The following is an 18,453-nucleotide window of genomic DNA, read 5'->3' on the forward strand; positions in this document are numbered from 1 at the left end:
CAAAAGCCTGGCTGATATGGCTGAAAAAAGTGCCAGAATATAAACATTTTATATCGGTCAATATCAAAAATGATCAATTTAGAGTTTGCTTTAAATATCTAAAATACTATCAAACTGGTGATACGACCTTTTCTCTTTAATCCACAACTTCCTCTTTAACTGTATGTACGGTTTAATACTCATTTTCTCCTTTTATTCCAACATCCTCTTTTTTATTCTTAAGCAGTTTTGGGTGAACGGTGGTGAAACATACTGAGTCATACTGTGAACCGTGCAGACCCCTTCCCGTTTGCACTGACCTGCAGACAGTTGAGATTTTATAGTCGAACATTTGCCTACATTTCTCCTGACAAATTCCCACAATCCGAATGGATACTAGGACGTTGATGAGCTAGTTGTGTTTGTGTGTAGTATGTGTGTTAGGACACAACGAACAGCATGGTTGGCCATCTCACTGCCAGTGAATGAGTATAGCATAGTATAAGGTGAATCAGTAAATGTATGTACGGTTTAGTACTCTTGCAGCAGACAGACATGAATGTGCACAAAGGCCCCTACACACTTGTGGAAACAGGCAAACTAAGCTGCCTGCACCCCAAAATGAAAGACACACACACACGCACACAAGAAGATGAAAGCAGATAAGTGTTCCAGTGCTAAAGTTACTAATTGGCCAACTAGGGAGAGCCATCTGCATTTTAAAAGGCAGCATTGCCTATTGGTTCACATGTCTTCATCAAAAACATATTTTCCCATGTTTCTTATCCAATAGATCAGAGCTGAATAACATATTTATCTCAATTTGAGTAAGTAAACTGATGTATGGCAAGCAAGAAAAGGCATATATTAGCCAGACTGTACACAGAGGCCTGCTGTGAGGGAAAACTGAAGAAAATTTATTATAGATCATATCTAAAAAGAAATTAAGCGTTAAGGTTCGGGGATTAAGTTAATTGACAGACTCTCCATTAAGGGAACAATTAAAACTTTTCCTTAGCTGTAAGGCAGACATGAAACCCCACCAATCGATATAAAAACTAACATTACTTATAAAAGGCAACACAGATAAAAACTAAATGTTCTTGCTGTTAGCCAAACAGTAAGAACATTGTGAATTTTCAAAGATGAACTTCAAAATCCAACACATCTAATGCAGATGGGAAAACAATGGAAGTAACTGCCATAGCCGAAGCAAGTAATGCTCTACAGGATGAGATCAAACAGTGAGAGACCTACTGTAATTCGCCAGCTGAACATTCTGTATATTCATTTTTTGAATCTAATTTGAACAGGTGCTTATCAAGGTTCAAAGCTGAAAGTTTTTTTTAAAGCACCCCATCCCTGGTCTTTATTCGTTTCCATCCAGAGCGTGAAATAACATCACAGAATCCAGCGCTGGCATCAGCAGCTTAAAAGTGCACCTGTGTCCTGACCCAGACTTGTTCACATTACAAAGCAGATGGCCTCGACATAACTTATACTAAAGATAAAACATGACCTTTGAATATAGTCTACCACCTTAGCAGGGCATGAATTTAGCCTGCTAATAATTGTTCTTTATTTCATCAGCATCACTTATTGGACAATATTTGCCAAATCTACAAAGCAAACATTCTCTAGATCAATGATTTTCCATCAAATTTAGTCCTGAATCATTTAAATGCTTTAACTCTCAGAATAAAAAATGTTTTGTTTGATTTGGGTGTAATCTTTGACTGCTTGGAAATTAAAAGTTGTTTAATCTCCAACTTTTCTCTTTCTCTTTTGGCCAAAACAGAAACTATATGGAATTATTCCAACCATCTTCACAAAAATCACAGTTAGTTCCATCTGACAAAAAGCCTCCCCAGATTGTAGCATTACCACCAACATAGCTCATTGTGGGTAAAGAATGGTGGCAATAATGTTGTAAATTTAATTTGTGTTTAATCTGGATATTTCACAGTGTCCCCATCTCTCTTTTGAGATATTTTGTTTCTTGCAAACCTACTAACTAATGTAACAACATGGAGAATACAGGAAGTAATTCCTGCAGTTCCCTCAGTGATACCTTCAGCCTCTCTGTAGCCTTGAGGTTTTAGTCACATCTTTTAATTAAGTTTGGAAAAATGCCTAATTTTTTGTGAAGTCAGTCGTCCCATATCTATTATTTCTCACTGTTAAATGGCAATATTGTGGATTTTTTTTGTACCTTCTATTGACTGGTGCTTTTGTGGGTAAAATTGTAACTTCATTACATTTTACTCAGACTCACCGACTGATGGGAGGTGTGCAAAGAGTTTCAACAATGTGTTAGTTTTAGAAATACACATTTATGAAAATTATAGCAGATAATAGCAGCGTTTCTTCACACATTTGTTTATTTTCTCTTGAACGACACACAATATACATCACATTACACACGGACAAGGTTGTGCTGGGTTAATGTATACAATAGATTGTGCTTTTACCTTGCTGTGAGACTCTCCTAATTAAAACATTGTCAAGCACTCTAACCAACTGCTTCTCTAGCCTAACTATGCATTCCCTTCACGGTTTACACCAAGGAAAGTTATCAACAGGCAGCCCTCAAGACAGAATTCAATCATAAGTGATTTTAGGACTCAATGGTTTAGAAAACATCAGCAACAAATAATAAAATGATATGAAATGCCTCATTAAATGCCACAGCGGAGCTAAATGGATGGAATCAGAGAATATAAAAGGACTGTATTAGATGGCTTTATTCAACAGAATAGCCACTGGAAGTCTGAGTGCAGCATTTCATAGACTAATTCGTCTGGGAAAAACATTCTCTTCCTCATAAAAATGACACAGAATGTGCGTAGCTAATGCAGCAGTCATGTCACATCCACGCAAACTGTCTCACAGTTCGCCCTGAAGTCTGGTGTCTGGCACGGGTGTGCAGCCACATACCGGTGTCTTCGGGCCTTGGAGTGTATAGGAGAGGAGGTAGGGCTAGATTGGGACTCCAAGTCTACCTCTGACTATGAAACATGTCGGCAAGCACAAAAGGAGAAAGAGAGACGGGGAGGGGAAAGAGGAAGAACTGCAGGAAAGAGAGGAAGGCATTGGTAAAGTCAACACAGGGTGGGAAGTCAGGGCAAACACCGAGAGGATGGGGGTACGGAGAAGAATGGATATGGAGGAAGGTGAGAGAGGTCGGTGGTCTGGGTCAGGCGAGCTGCGTACTGGAGTTCCCCTGAGGGAAGATGGGCAGGGTGTGGCGAAGTGCTGGATGAGTTCTCTTCAGCCAGCGTTTGTCAAATAGTGAACGGCATTGCAGGCCAAACGCCCCACCTGATTTTAGTCTAGTCTTTCCCCTACCACAATTTTACAAAACAGTCTGTTTCAAACGGGTAAATCAAAAATCTGAGCCTATCATCGAAGCCCCTTTCTAGGTCATTGGCTTTCTCAAGGATAAGAGTAGCCAAGGAAGACAGAATGCATCTGTGGGGTGTTTGAGTGCAGCCTGGAGCTAACGCTTGGCTGGCAGGGCGTGAAGTTCATCATTACACGTGCTACAAAGGGCAGCAGGAAACGAGACTGTTTTCACTGCCCATAGGAGAGAACAGGCAGCCCTCGTGGGGTAGCTGAATTCCTCTTATTACAGAGTTTTAAGAGTTAGCAAAGGCGTGTTGCACAGAAGGTTGAAATCAGGGGCAGTCTTGATTTTGAGCTTTTATTGTGTTGCTCTGACAGCTGACTGGATGAGAGAGTCATGATATCAAAGGTAAAGAAAACCCACGTTAAGTATAGTGGTTCAAAAGGAAGCCAGTAGTGTCTTAAATAACTTAAATACAGGTTAGTGTATTAAAAAAAACACTATAGGACTGAGGCCATCGGTTTGGATAATCATCCATTGCTAGAAGTCGTATTTATACATATTTATAATGTTATGCCTCTGAAAATAATGCTTTCTCTATTAACCGAAATTTTACATAAACGTGAATTCTGTCTTGAACGCAGCATTGCAATTCTAATTCTCAGATATTCCAGCTTTTTACCAGCCTTGAACGCATCATCCCATGCAGGATGAAAGTCTCAAAAGTTGAAAGCACAGGCAGGATGATCTGTCTGCAGTTTGGGATTCGTACACGAGTAGTGTATTACGACTTCTGCCATTTGAAAAGCATAATTTTGAGAATCTGCTTACATGTATGTGAATGTTGAGATGCGCATTTATACGTTGTTTTACACACACTTGTGAATCATGTTCACAAATATAAGCATTTGATAAGATACAGATCTTATGGAATGCTTTTTGAATCTTTCTGAGACTAATTTAGCTCCATAGACAGAGCTTTTCAGCACCCTTTATGCCAGAAAAGTGTCTTATTTTGTAGAAACAAATTTTTGTACAAAAACAAAGGTCCCGGTAGGAATCCAGAGTATTAATGATGTCAGCGTAGGAAGAAAATCTGTCTTTATTCCTAGTGAGAAACAAGAGTGACCAGCCCTCTTTGTTTGTGTTAAAAAATAATCACCTCCCCCACTGCATGATGTAAGTCCTTAGTCAATTGTACATCCATTCTGCTCCCCCTTATTATTTTACAAACATTATCCTCATCATATGGATTTCCCATCCCCATGTTTAAGCTCCCCCCCCTGCTCCATTCTTACTCATCTCTACTTGCATGCCCCTTTTTCCCCCTTCTCTCTGGAGACTTGCAGTCCATTAGTAAGACAAGAGGGTCCTAAGCAAGGCATTGGGGCTCTGGGTGGGTGGGGTTGTGTTTTTTTTTTTTTTTTTTTTTTTAAACTGATACCACTTCCTGCTCAGACTGAGATCTCCCACTGGACGAGCAGATGAACAGAAAAATAAAGAAGGGATGAAAAACACAACCTGGACTCTTAGAAAAGAGCGAAGACATGTTTGTTACACAGAAATGACTTGCAGCAGTCCTCTGTGGAGTGTAGTCCCTTCAGTTATTTATCTTTTCCGCAAATGCTGCACATCTATAACGCCACTCACCAAACAGGAAGTACAAATTTCCTCCCCATTTCCATTTCTTGTAAAAACTCATCAGGAGAAGAAAAATAAACACTAAAAATCTAACGGCTGCTAACGCGTTTCACATGTGGCTGGGCAAAACAAAATAAACCAAACAAACCACACGGGCATATCAAATTGCGACATTTTTATACTGAAATATGACTACAAAACTCCTGGAAAGCCAAATTCACATGGACTGCACAAAATTAGGCATGGACTAGTTATCAATATCAAGGGTGTCCTCACGTTTTTAAAGAATAATGGTCTAAAAAAAAAAAACACACACACAAACACCTTCTAACCATTTCTGCAGTTTAGGCATTTTCATGAAAAGCCAGAGAAAGTGCTACAGGGAGTTTGTTTTTTTCTAGCTGCATAAAGCATAAAGTAATACAGCACTTTCCCTTCCCCCACTTGTTGCTGAACACTGCCAGCCTGCTCGCTGGAAAAGGCCTGCTTTATTTTTCCATGCACACGTGACATGTTGCCTCTACCTGAGATATTAGTCTGAATAATTTCACAGATAATATCAGTTTGTCAAGCTTGTGCTACTACATGAAGAGCACAGAGACAAAAGGTGTCATATGTTGTACAAAGCACTTCAAATGTACTATATTTAGCATTGTGTTTTTTTCTAATATATTAGCTTAAGTGTGTGAATTACAATTACAATAACTAGAAAGTAGGCCTTATTACAATAAGTAGTAGCTTGTATTATTTTAGCAGCAGTAAGAATAAATATTGGTTCTCTTAAAAATAAACATCTTCATTTGTGTTTTTATATTTCAGTGTAAATAAGGTAATGCAACATCATGTAATATTAAGTCAAGACCATTATACTGTGGGTAATATATACAGACACTTGTCTAAACACAATGTTCGAAATAAAAGTAAATAGATGTAAAAGTGCATAAAATGAAAAAAGTAATGCACAAAATCAGTAAAAATAATATTATAATCTCCAATCAACCTGTTGTCCTATTTCCTATTGAGCTGGTTACTGTGATTATAGACAGGCTGTAGATTAGTTGATGCTATTTACATCTTTCCATTTGGAGAGTCAGAAGTGCAGCTGAGATGATAATATGATGAGAAAGCAATTGGAGAAAAAAAAATCGCTATGGCTACTTATTTGTGGTGCAAATTTGCAATAATGATCTAAACAAGAACCCTTTCCACAGACATAAACAACTCCAAATGCTTACTTTCTCTCTTGCACCCGTTTCATACATACTCTTTTGCAATCTCTTAGAAGTTATTCTGCTATCGTTCTCCGGATTTATACATTTTGACAATGAGACATTTCTGATGCTTTAGAATCTTTCTGCCGACTCTGACTTAGATGCCACTGAGAAAATATCAAGGAACGTCTATTGGAACAGCTGAACAAAGCATTTTAACAGGGGAACGTAGACTTTTTTATATCCACTGTAGCTTTAAGTCAGCACAGTGATCTAGCGCTGCACCATACCCCCAGCTACATGTCCAGTGTCCTTTGACAAGAACTGCAGATTCAAAGGATCAGCACCCCCAACCAACAAGAGAAGTATAGGAATAGAGATCAAGGAAAAATACAGGATAGCAGCACAAAACAAATACAAGCGGGACCAGGTCAGCAAGAAATAAACTCACTGAAATAGCAAGATATAAAAACGACATTGCAGATAAAACTGTATTCATAATCCTGTCCGTATTTCACAAAGACTAAAACTAAAACTGAAACATAAAATAGAAAAAGGATGAAAGGGCAAAGTTTAAGTTGAATAATAAAGCTATTCTGAGAGAAAGGATAGACTTTGTGGAGAGCTCAAGCAGCGAAAGAAGAAGAACTAAATACAACAGAACATGTTTCTGACAGCACGGTTCAATATTGTGCTAGAAACATGAATGATGACGTGCATTATATATTCAAACTACTGCTAAAGAAAAAAAAAATCCATGTTGAAAACCGGTACAAACACATGGCTGAGGTGCACAACCATTCATGTTGTGGTAGCTTCTTGTTAAAAGGCCATTTCTCCCCAATCTGACAGTAAGTCAAATGAAACTGACCGAATCGCTGCAAACTGCGACAGAAGCACACAAATTTTGACAGCTGGAAGTATTTTTCCATTTTTTCTTTTTTATGCCAGCTCGATGTGTAGACTTACCACAGAGATGACAAAAATCTGACCTAAAGATGTCGGATTTTCGGTAGCAACCTTCACCATCTGTGTACATCCCAGATATAGTGCTGCACATGGAAACACTTGCTCCGGCTTTACCAGTTCATCAGGCCATGCTATATAAACAAATACAACTGTTGTCTTGCATGTTCAGAAAGAAAAACAAGCCTGTGCTTTTCTCTGGCACAAAAGCTCATCTGTGGACCCACTCTCTCTCTTTCCCTACTTCTTAATTCTCTCTGCCAGGCATGAGCTGTCTTTCTGCTAATTTCTTTCAATGCTACCAGCCTTTTGCGTAATTCCGCCGTCATTTCTTTCTATCTTTGTCCACGCACATCGCTGCCGTGCTTCGTCTTTATTTTACACCTCTGTCTCCTCCTGCTGCGTTAATACCCAACCTTGCAGCAAGGCTCCTGTCAGAGCAACAAGACAGTCTTGTGCTGGTTATATTTGCATACATCTGATCTGTGCTGTTAGGCTTGTCTACATCAGCACAACTGTATACACACGTTCAGCCATCCAGTGTAGCTTTCCCGTCCCCGGAGCAAAAATCCGATACAACAGCACAAACAAACGGTAATATGACACACGGGTACATGCAAATCTGCCAAACACCCTCATCAGGTTGTATGAAAAGGTGCACAGGGGACAAGCTAGAGTAATGTGCGTGGACAAATCCTGCACAGCCAGCATTTTGGGGCCATATAATGGCATTCTGCACAGGGGCGGCGGCAGGTGAGGGTTTCACCTTGGCTCGCAATATTCCTACTGACTCTCACTCCAGTTTTGATTGCTTGTTGACCTGATTTAACAGCAATGGTGTGTGTAAGCATTTCAGCTTTCCACTGCATCCTCACTGTCCTGGTGATAATATTATGGCACCAGTTTAAAACAGTGCAGCGGTTTAAAAAACGTGGCTTTATTTAACATAAACTCACTGGTTACTTTATTAGATACACTTCCTAACTGTGCTTGAGGGATTTTTCCCATACAAGTATCTCTTACACATATATTCCAGAGGACAATGAGCCGACTGGTTCAAGATAAATGCCAACCATTACACAAAGGTATGCAGAACTTTACTGCTGATAGTACAATACATTGAAAGGTGAGGCAGACAGGGTACAGCGGTCTATTTCAGTATCATTTAAACTCCGTACTCTGCCTGAATATTGCTGGTTGCCATTTCCATCCCTTTGTAGCCAGTGTACGAAATTTCAGTTTGATGAAAAAGATTTCTAAGAAATGTTTTGAAGGCGTAACAAGCCCCGACAATGCTGTCCGCACTTATTGACACTGTTGTAAAAGAAAGACGTTTTAAGAGCCTCAAAATGAATTAATCTTTTCTTTTTGGCACCATTTATTCTTTGTGCTGCTCCTGCTTGCAAATAGGAAAGGACTTAGTCTTTCCCTAGACCATTTCACAAGGTTGGATCACACAGAGAGTGGGATTATTGACCAGTCCAGAAGAACGAATCCAGGACTTTGTGCAATCCAGAGATTCCACAAAGTCAGCCTGTGGGTTTTTGTGAAACTATTTTTGGGATTTATGATTACAGTAGAAGGTCAACTTTGTGGCTGATGAGCCAAACCTCTGTTGATTTTGTCAAATGTTTTTGATTCACGCTATCTCGCTAAAGCACCCAAAAATAGCAAATTTTTTATATTTTCTGGTAGAAGCAGCCAGATTTTTTTCTTTAAATCTCAATTTTTCTCCCGGTTATTCTCCATGTGAGAGATTATGCTCCAGAAATGAAAGAAAAACATATTTATTGACAATAATAACGAAAAATCCTTCAAATACATCTCTAACAGTAACTAAGTGTTGAATATGTGTGAGTTGCATCTCCCCAGAACTACAGTTTTCCACAGACAATTTAAAGCACCGTCCATCTGAAGTCAAATCTCAATAGCGGGTCACATGCTGCCATTACATTCAATTAAATCGTCGTTATTAACCCATTTCCACAAAAGCACTCATCCTTAGCTGTAGTGAATGTCTAATAGACATACTGGGTGTGTTATCCAGATGGTGAACAAGACAGGAAAGCTGTGCACACTTAGAACCAATTCTGATGCCATCAGAGTTTAATTTTCATCACTTTATCTGCTGCTGGGAAGATAAACTGACTGCCAGATGAAAACCGCAGCAGCGTCTTGATTGAAACGTCCACACAGACTTGGCTGTTCCATTGTATGATTATAATGTGAGCCGCGTAGCTCGTACAAATCTTTTGCATTGTTTCCTTCCTGCTAGAGGAAAGAGAAGGAAGCTAAGAAAATGGTTGGTGGCATGAGATGACGTAAAGACAAAAATTATTGCCGTGCAATTAAATGTTGTAGCTATTAAAATGTTTTCTTCTGGTAAAAAGGCTCTTTTTTATTTTTCAGTCTGAACAAGTAAACTTCAAAATTGTGAAGTAAAATACATTCAAAACTACTTTTGTATGTAAAACATCATGTACAATTCAGTAAGAAAATGCAAAGAAAATAAATTTTTGGGGGGGGAATAAGCCACAAAAGCTACAATGTTGAAATAGATTTTAAAAAATCCAGTTTTATTTATTCGAAATTTACAAGCATGCCGTGTCAGAACCTTGGTAATGGTTCTCATTCTGTCAAGCAAAATTGATCAAATCAATCTTTGAGGAGATTTCTTGTCCACGGCTCTCTTCAGATGACTTCAAATATATTCTGGCATACTCAGTTCTGCACATTACCTTTAGTTTTCTTTCCGTAAAGCCTTTTGCTGGTTTGGAAATATCCTCGGACTCACTGAGACACTGAAAAATAAAATCACTGCTCTTCAGCTTCCTAGCATACAGGTTGAATCTGGACGGTATCTGGAACTGTTCATGGCTTCATCCACCTAAAACGAAGAACACTGTTCCATCTTGCATAGCCTCCTTATTATGAAGCCACTAAAACCAGGTGTACCACTGTTTTGTGTCAAATATGCTGGAAATTCCTGCAACTTATTTATCTGTTGCTGCTGACTTGTTGGCAGCCTAGATTATTAATTTACATCTAATTTGGAGAAATGTCCAGGTGTCCTGGGATTTTAATGTGTGGGGACTTTAAAGATCCACAGTTAGGTCTGTCACGATAGACAATAAATCAATTAATCGCATGAAAAATTAAAATGAGCTCAATAATTGTCATTTGCATGACTCATCGTTTCGCTTTTCTCTCTCTTTCTACCAAAAACTGGATGCCAAAAGTCTTCAGTCTGGTGCATCGGTCTAAACTAGCCCTTTTTTCAGTAAATTTTATTAACCGATTTCATAATTTATTTTATTTGTCATTTCTGTTGCTTCGTTTATATTTTGGATATATCTTCCAGTTCCAGTGTTAAATGTTCATTGGACTTTAATGTCTGATGAACTTTAAGAGGATTTTCTTGCATTATTATGCCATTACTGCTGTACTACTTGAAAATATTCTCAAAACAATAATATTATCGTTTATTGCGATAAATTCTGGAACAATTTATCATCCGGCAAAATTTGCTATTGTGACAGGCCTATCCACGGTATACCTACATCATAATTGTGCTTCACAGATGCTGTGCTACACAGTAGGAAGAGTGTTTCGCTGCTTTCAGAAACGCCTCTAAGAATAAGTTCTTGATTAAGCATCATTAGCTTTAATGCCAGCAACACAGTCTGTTTAATGCTGTCTACATAACCATTAATGATCTGAAGCTTAGCATCTGCCATATATTAGAGGAAATTAATGTTAAAGCACCACAATAATGTTCACTCCTTATTAAAATTAAGCGTATAAGGTTAGTGCTGAAAAACTCTTTCCGTCTGGAATAATAACCTGCAGCCTTTGTATGTAATTATGTGACAAGATGCCTGCAGGGAGATCTTACATCAACCAGAGATCAACTCCAACTGTTACCAAGTGACAGATGTGGTTCACACACACACACACAAAATCTAGCACCTAACACCTACACCATATGTTCCAACAAAGATACAGCACACATGCCCTCTCACTCATCTGCTCTCTGCTTAAATTGTCAAAGTTTAAATAGAAAGGTTTAATCTGGTCTCCACCGAGAGAAATATTCATGCACCAGCAAATCCTGAGACCAATTAAAACTGAAAATGACAAAAATGCACAAGTGTGACTTGATAGGGAAGTAGAAGAAGACGCCGTCGAGAGGTTTCTACAAAATTCTCTGTCGACTGCAACCATAAAAAAAAAGAAGAAAAATGTCAAAGATGCCAGAAGAGGGACATCACTGAGGAACTGTGCATGCCCAGCAGTATGTGGTCCGCTCTCATCATGCTCTCGCGTGGGGAGTTGAGGTGCTAATGGCTAGGCCTGGTTGGGAGCATCTTTGTAGCATCATCGTGCCCTGCCAGCAGCAAAACAAGAAACTAGTCAATAAGCGTCACTTCCAATTGCATCTCCAGTCAATCCTGCTTGTCCATCTCTGCTCAGGGAAAGGCTAATAAAGCAGCCAGAAGTAATAAAAAGGTATGCCTGGACACAGCGCTGCAAGCTGCTTCTGACAGGCTTTCTGTAATTAAAGGCACAGCTCTGTCTCAAACAACTGGAGAAAGAACATCCCAATACCGGCTTTGTATGTGTAATTATTTTTTCCGCATTGACTTGGGCCTTTTTAGTGCTTTGCCAAATGATTGAGCTATTGACGGGCGACAAATTGCTTATTGTGAAGAAAAAAAAACAAAAAACAATGGATTAGAAAACTACAAATGTTTTGTTAAAGCTCTCATCGATTCCTCAGCTAAATTGTATTTTTTCGTTTTGAGAAAAGAAGTAATTTTCCACCAGTAAATGCAGCCTTTAAAGAATCTGGGTGTCTCGAAATTGAAAAAAAAAAAAAAAAAACAGAAGTAAGACAAGAGCAACAAAATGAAGTTGGCTTAAAGTGGGTATACTCCAAGAGGCATTCAGGAGTGAATGAAGTCATAATTGAAGCAATGCAATTTTACGAGAAAGAGAGATATGACATTTAAGTACGAACAAACCAGAGAAGAGAAAATTAGTCGTTAAAGGGAACTTAATCTTCTTCCTTGAGTAAGTTAGGATATGTCTATGGGCTATACTGAACATATTCATTACATTTGTTGCACAAAATAATTCTCAGATGATGAGACGTCACCTGGCCACTTCTGTTTCGAGTTACTGTGCGAGTTGAATGTTTTAGAACCGTCCTCCAGTGAAGGTCTGCTGGGAAATCCTGCAGTATGCTGTCAGTCATTTTCAAAATAATTCATTGTAAAGTGAAACTACAATTTTCTTTGACAATGTGGCTGGAACATTGAAAACAGACCCAACAGTGGATGGGATCTCCCACCATTCCCATCCCAGACAGGACAGCCTCTCGCCGGCCACTCCAGGCTGACAGTTCTCCCCTTTCTGCTAGAGGACTGGACTTAAAGTTTTCTGAGATTTGTGCCTCTAGTACAGCACCAACCCACTAGTGGATGAGAGCTTTTGGTTTCCCTCTCCTCCTTTAGCACATTTACTCTTTTTTTTGGAAAAGCCAAAAACCGCCTCATGCACACATATACAGTATGAGTATATTTAAATTGAGGAAATTGTTTTGAATTTTTTTGTTTCCATCAAATATTTCTAATGTGATACCTCAAAATGTGCACAAAAACAATCTTGATGAAAACACAGTTAAAAAATAAAATTAAGCCAATCTGCTCTGTTCTTTGTTATATATTTTTTTAATCATTTGTAACATCCTTATGCTTAAACTAAGGAGGTGATTAGATGTTTATGGAGTTCTTTGGCATTTAACATTGAAACAGTTGGCAGTGAATGTAAAGTTAGCGTGCTAAAGTTATTGGATTGTCTGTATTTTGCAATATATTAGTCTCAGAAATCAGATCCAGGGATAAAGCTACAACAGAGTTTTGTTTGTTGGAAATGCTAAGGTGTCGCCAATCACCAACGCGTCCATCGCTAGAAGATCTATTTTGACGACATCAGTGTATAATCTCTATACGCTGCTTTCACTGCATCCCATGATGAATACGGCATCGTGTAGTGGATGAAAAATAACACCTTTGAAGTTTTACTTCAGTTCATGCTACTACAAAAATGGCTGACTCACTGTAGAGCGGGCTGAAAAGTGAACAAGTAGACAGTCTGAACCCAGCTTTATTGTTGTGGGAGGAAGGAGGAAGTTAACACAAGGAGGTTTTGGTAAGTGCTTAGTGCTTGCGGTAGGTTAATGGTACACAGTCAGGGCGACTCTACGACTCTACAATCTCTTCTCTGTATTTTGTGTTGCTGCAAAGTCATAACCCTCATAGAAAAGTATAGACAGACACTTTCCACATTCCTGTACCTCACATGTTCCCCGCAGATGAATCTACAGCACAGCTAAAAGCACCGGTGGCTAATCTTCCTCGTCATCACTTTTTACTACGCCCAACATCAACTGATCTTTCGATGCTTTATGCTGATCTAAAGTCACAGCGGCATTACTCCGCAAGCCCCACGGAGCAGGATAACCTTACTGAGGGAGATGACGGCGTGAAACACTCCCAGACCGTAAATTGTCCTGCGAGGCAGCTGGGGGAAAAAGGTACATAGTGAGCTTAGAGAAAGGATGACACAGGGGGAAAACAAGGAGCGCTAGAATGAAGCGCAGGTTTGCTGCCAAAGATGGGTGAGTCACTGAAGAGAGAGAGGGGGTAGAAAACACAAGATACAATTGAAAACACCTGAACCTGCCACAGAGTCAATTAAAGATAATGACTTTTTACTCGTTGCTGTAGTAACCAACTGTTGGCACAGAGGCAGATGGTTGCAGAGGTGTTTTGTTTCTCTCTATCAAACATTTCTTCCCCCTCGTCTCTCTCGCTCTCTTCATTTCACACCTTTTTTTTCCCTTTTCCTCTGGGAGCTTCGAGCTCTGCTTCTGTGCCAGTAAATTATGAACGTGCACAAAAAAGCCGGCAATTAAACTGAATAAGTGCTTCGACAAACCCAGAGTAGAAAATAATTTATTTTGTCTTCATAACCAGTAATAAAAACTCTCAGGTGTATGAAAAACATTGAGGGTGTGACTGTGGTTGTGGAGGAAATATACGTCTTTTAAGGAATTACCCTAAGTACAAAGCCACTTACTCTTTCTAAGAATGAAGATGACAATGCATAATAAAGTCCTTAGTGTTACAGCAGTGTTTGTGTGAACACTGTCCCATTTGCAGTTTATGTGAAGGAAAATTGGGAGCTTCAGAGGTTGCTGTGCAGGGCACCCAATTTGAATCAGTCAGCAAAGCAGATGCAAGTGTTGCATTAAAGCGCATGGCTTTGCCATTTCGCACCGATGTGCCTGGAGCAGCAGAGTATTAAAGCCCAAGGACAACTTCTGTGTGCCACGGCTCACTACGCAGACTGCAATGCACTGACACGCTTCCCAGTGAATTAAAATCGTTCACCTTTCACTGTGAAACCCAGCTGCTTATCCCAGAGGTGGCAGGAAAAAAAACAACTTTAAATTGTATTTCTGTTAATACTTTTAAATATGCATCGCGACTTGGCAAGTTGTACGCACAATACCACGCAAGTCATGCTAGCGATATTCTGAAGAGGTTAGTGAGTGCAGAATGCTAAAAGTTAGCTATTTTCATCATCGGGGAGGTGTTTGAAAGTGAAAGAAGAGGAGAAGATGAGGGAAGCTATTGAAAAGGGACACAATTTATACAGCAATAGTAAGAGAAAGAGAGAGACAACAGGAAGTTAACAGGAAGTTTCAATAGATTTAAAGTTGCTATGGTTTATCCCTTCAATTCGTTTCCTCTGAACGTACTTGATTTGGAAATGCTGGATATTTTAGAGGCAAGAAGAACCAACACTCTCTATTGCGAAACGAGCCACAATGACCTTTCTAATCACAAACAATGAAATGCTAAGTCCAGTTCAAACTGTCAACACCACTGTTCTCTTCCCCTGTGCTGTCATCACCTCTGCTCCCAATGCATAGCTGCTCATAGCAGGACGACTGTAAATATTACAGCTGCTAAAGAGAAATTTGAATCAACTAAAACTGTGACTGGCAGGTTAAAATGCATCTCTAATCCACTGCATCCCCTTCCTCCAGCCTATTTGTCTGCTGAATTGTAGCACTGGTGGCTACAATTCAGCAGCGCCAAGTGCGGTAATGTGAAATAGATGTTTACTTAAGCGCCGGTACAAATTGGCGTCTAAATAGCAGCACACTAAAAGGAGAAGTGTGAATCTGAAAGATGTAGTATGTGATAAATATAATGGCGGACCACAGGCAAGGCCAGATACAATCAATACTGACCCCTGCTGACATCCTCCTCCTCCACAATTCAACCAGTTACAGGAGTATTGTCTTAATTATTCACTTTCAAACTAGTTTTTGTACACAGACTAGTGTCTGCTGTTAACTTTCCAAGCCTCAGAGCAAGACAACATCTCTCTGGGGGGTTCAGAATCAGCCGGGTCTCTGCTGAAACAGAAAAAGAAGCAGGTTGGATTTTATAGCAGTCCTCCTGGCTCTAACCCAAGCCTCAAGCTCTACCTCCCACCTCATGAACACACACTCACTCCTCATAAAATTCCTGTTCTTAGCGGTGATGCCAAGACTTCCTTTCGCTATCCCCTCCTCTGTGCCCCACCCATCCTGTCTCTCTCCTCTCATTGGCAAAGTTGCTCTGCACTACCTCATGTCCCAGGGTTCTCGTATGAACCCGCCGGCCAATAGCGCTGGCCGTGAGCTTGCAAAGTTTCTCTGAAATCCTCTTGCGGAATGAAAAAGAAAAGTTTGGAGCTCTCCGTGTTTTGTTTTGACATTTTTTTTATTATTATTATTCTTTGGAGCTCAAATGTCAAAGAGTTGAGTTGAACTTCTACGGTAAAGTATTTCAGCCACAAATTAAAAGTTTATAGCTAAAGTGCATTTTAGAGTTTAAATCAGCCTAGTTACGCTCCAGATATATTTAAAATAAAATTAGAAAAAAAAGGCAGGGTTTGTCATCTTGTGAGAGAAGCATCTAATTAAAGGCGTTTTTACATATTCGGACAGCTGAGCTAATTAGCTAAAACAAGAGAATACAATCTGCTAATTATCCAAAGTGGCTCGGTACAACCATCCACGATGTACATGATGCACAGCGAGTATGAAAGTGATGCTCAGAGACCCCAGGGGGTCTGTTAAACATTTTAAGAGCATAATACTCTAGTGTACCTTTGTGTGTACAAGAAATGTACATCAAACTAAAGGGGATACTTACTAAAAGAGCGGGGGCTGAACTGAGTTATGAATTCAAGGTATGATGACCCAACACAGGGCTTTCTACGACTGAATTAAAGGTCTACAACATTTTTTTTATCTTTTTGTTACATCACGACTACTGTAATGCTCTGTATGTGGGCATGTATCACTCACCTCCATTGTTTACTGCAGCTCATGTTTGTTTTCATGCTATAAAAGGTGAACGCTTTCCTGCTGTCCTCTTGTCTCTCCTCTGGTCTCTGTCTGCTTCCAGATTGATTTGGAGTTTTATTATTAACCTTCAAAGCTTTAAATAGTCTGGTTTCGTATTGTTTAATGGCTCTTCTCAATGGTCACACACCATTAAAAGAACTCCAGCCCACCGGCTAGTTACAAGATCTACGCTGAAATGTAAAAGTGACTGGACCTTTGTGCGTCTGGAACCGATTCGTGTTTTTGGTATTAATGTAAATACTAAACGTGGTGTGCCATTTGTGGCTCTCGAAAATATTTAGTTTGGTCCCTGAACACAAGTCAAGAATGGTAATAATTTGGCCAAAAAATAGAAAACAGTCGATGACCCAAAAAATGTGGAAACTGTTTTTTCTTTTAAGATAACAACTAAAAGCACCTTTTTATATTTTATATCTTTAATGACATTCAGATTTTATAAAAAAAAAACCCCCAAAACATTTCATTGTTGAGGAGGTAAAAGAAAACAAAGCAAAAAAAAAAAAAAAAATCACAATAAACAAATTCTTGTTTTTTCTATTTAATGTACTTTTGGCCTGTCGGTAGCTTAAATTTGGCTAATTTTGCCCCAGTGCAAAATGTCTGGACATTAAACAGAACCAAAAAGAAAAGAATGATTAGTATGTCTTTATTATAAGATAGAATTTCAGACATCTTTTAATGTTTAATGCAAGGCCTGTGAAAGATTAATTAATCAGGATATTTGCTTGTCGGAGCTAGCTTGCTGCTGGTGACTGTAGCTTGATGTAGTGATGTCATCTTAATGATAATGACAGGTGGTGCTTATTCATTTAGTCCATCTCTATCTGTATTTTTCTTAACCCAAAGCCTCCTTTCAGCCAGCTGACCAGAAATGCACAGCAGCAGACAGGGGGAAGCATATTGCTGAAATAATTAACTTAACCAGCTTGAGAAGAGTCCAGTCGCTCCAGCACTTTCACTACCATCTAAAAAAAAAAAAAGCTAAACCATTACAGACAATTTAGCCACTTTTGGAACCATAACGTTAAAAATTGTGTTTTAAAGCATTATTTTCTTTAGATAAACACTTCAAACATCTTCCCACTACATGCATTACTGGATAATGACTACTTCTGCCTATTGTCCTGAAGCATCAGCATCTTACAGCAGATAAAATCTGCATCAAGTTTTCATTTATTTATGTAGCAATAAAGTAAAGTCTGTCCATCTGGCCATAAATATTACTGACATGTCTGGTGTAAATGATGTTGTGTTTCCTATGATGTTGTTTCTCCACGTTATGGGTGCTGGTCAAGTTGAAAAGTGGCCTATTCAAGTCAACCAGTGAAGAACTGGTGTATCTTTACTGCAAATCCTCCCTCTTTGCAGAGCTAAAGCCATCTTGGAAAACAGTTATCCTACAGCTGGAAAGGTGATGAACATTAAGAGCCTCCTAATCCTAGATGTGTGAATACCTCCCTGAACCCAGACAAATAAATGAGAGAATCACACACTCGCCTTCTGACAATGCCAACTCAACTGATGAGCTCAGGGTAAGGCAATAAATGGGTCTGCCATGTACGGCTAAGGAGGGATTATTTTGACACTATCCACTCAAACAACAAGGGACTTAAAGCTCTCTTTTTAGTCTTTATCTCTTCCTTTTCTCTTTCAATCTCTGAAAGCTCACTTTGCCTCTAGTGCTCGTCTCCATGGGGATTTGAGTAGAGAAGAAGGAAAGAAAAGAAGGGATAAGGTGCGAGATTGTGACACGTTCCTTTTTTTTTTTTTTTTCCACCATTTGTGAGATAAAATACATGTGCAAGCTGTGTGTACAA

General features: G+C 39.2%; 1 protein-coding gene across 1 annotated transcript in view; it reads right to left on the reverse strand.

Moving 5' to 3' along the window:
• Positions 1–18,453, reverse strand: part of arhgap35a (Rho GTPase activating protein 35a) — a 76,733-nt gene that overhangs the window by 30,266 nt on the left and 28,014 nt on the right. The gene's annotated exons all lie outside the window — the stretch shown is intronic.

Source organism: Xiphophorus couchianus, chromosome 18 (assembly GCF_001444195.1).
Source record: "Xiphophorus couchianus chromosome 18, X_couchianus-1.0, whole genome shotgun sequence".
Classification (NCBI taxonomy): Eukaryota; Metazoa; Chordata; class Actinopteri; order Cyprinodontiformes; family Poeciliidae; genus Xiphophorus; species Xiphophorus couchianus.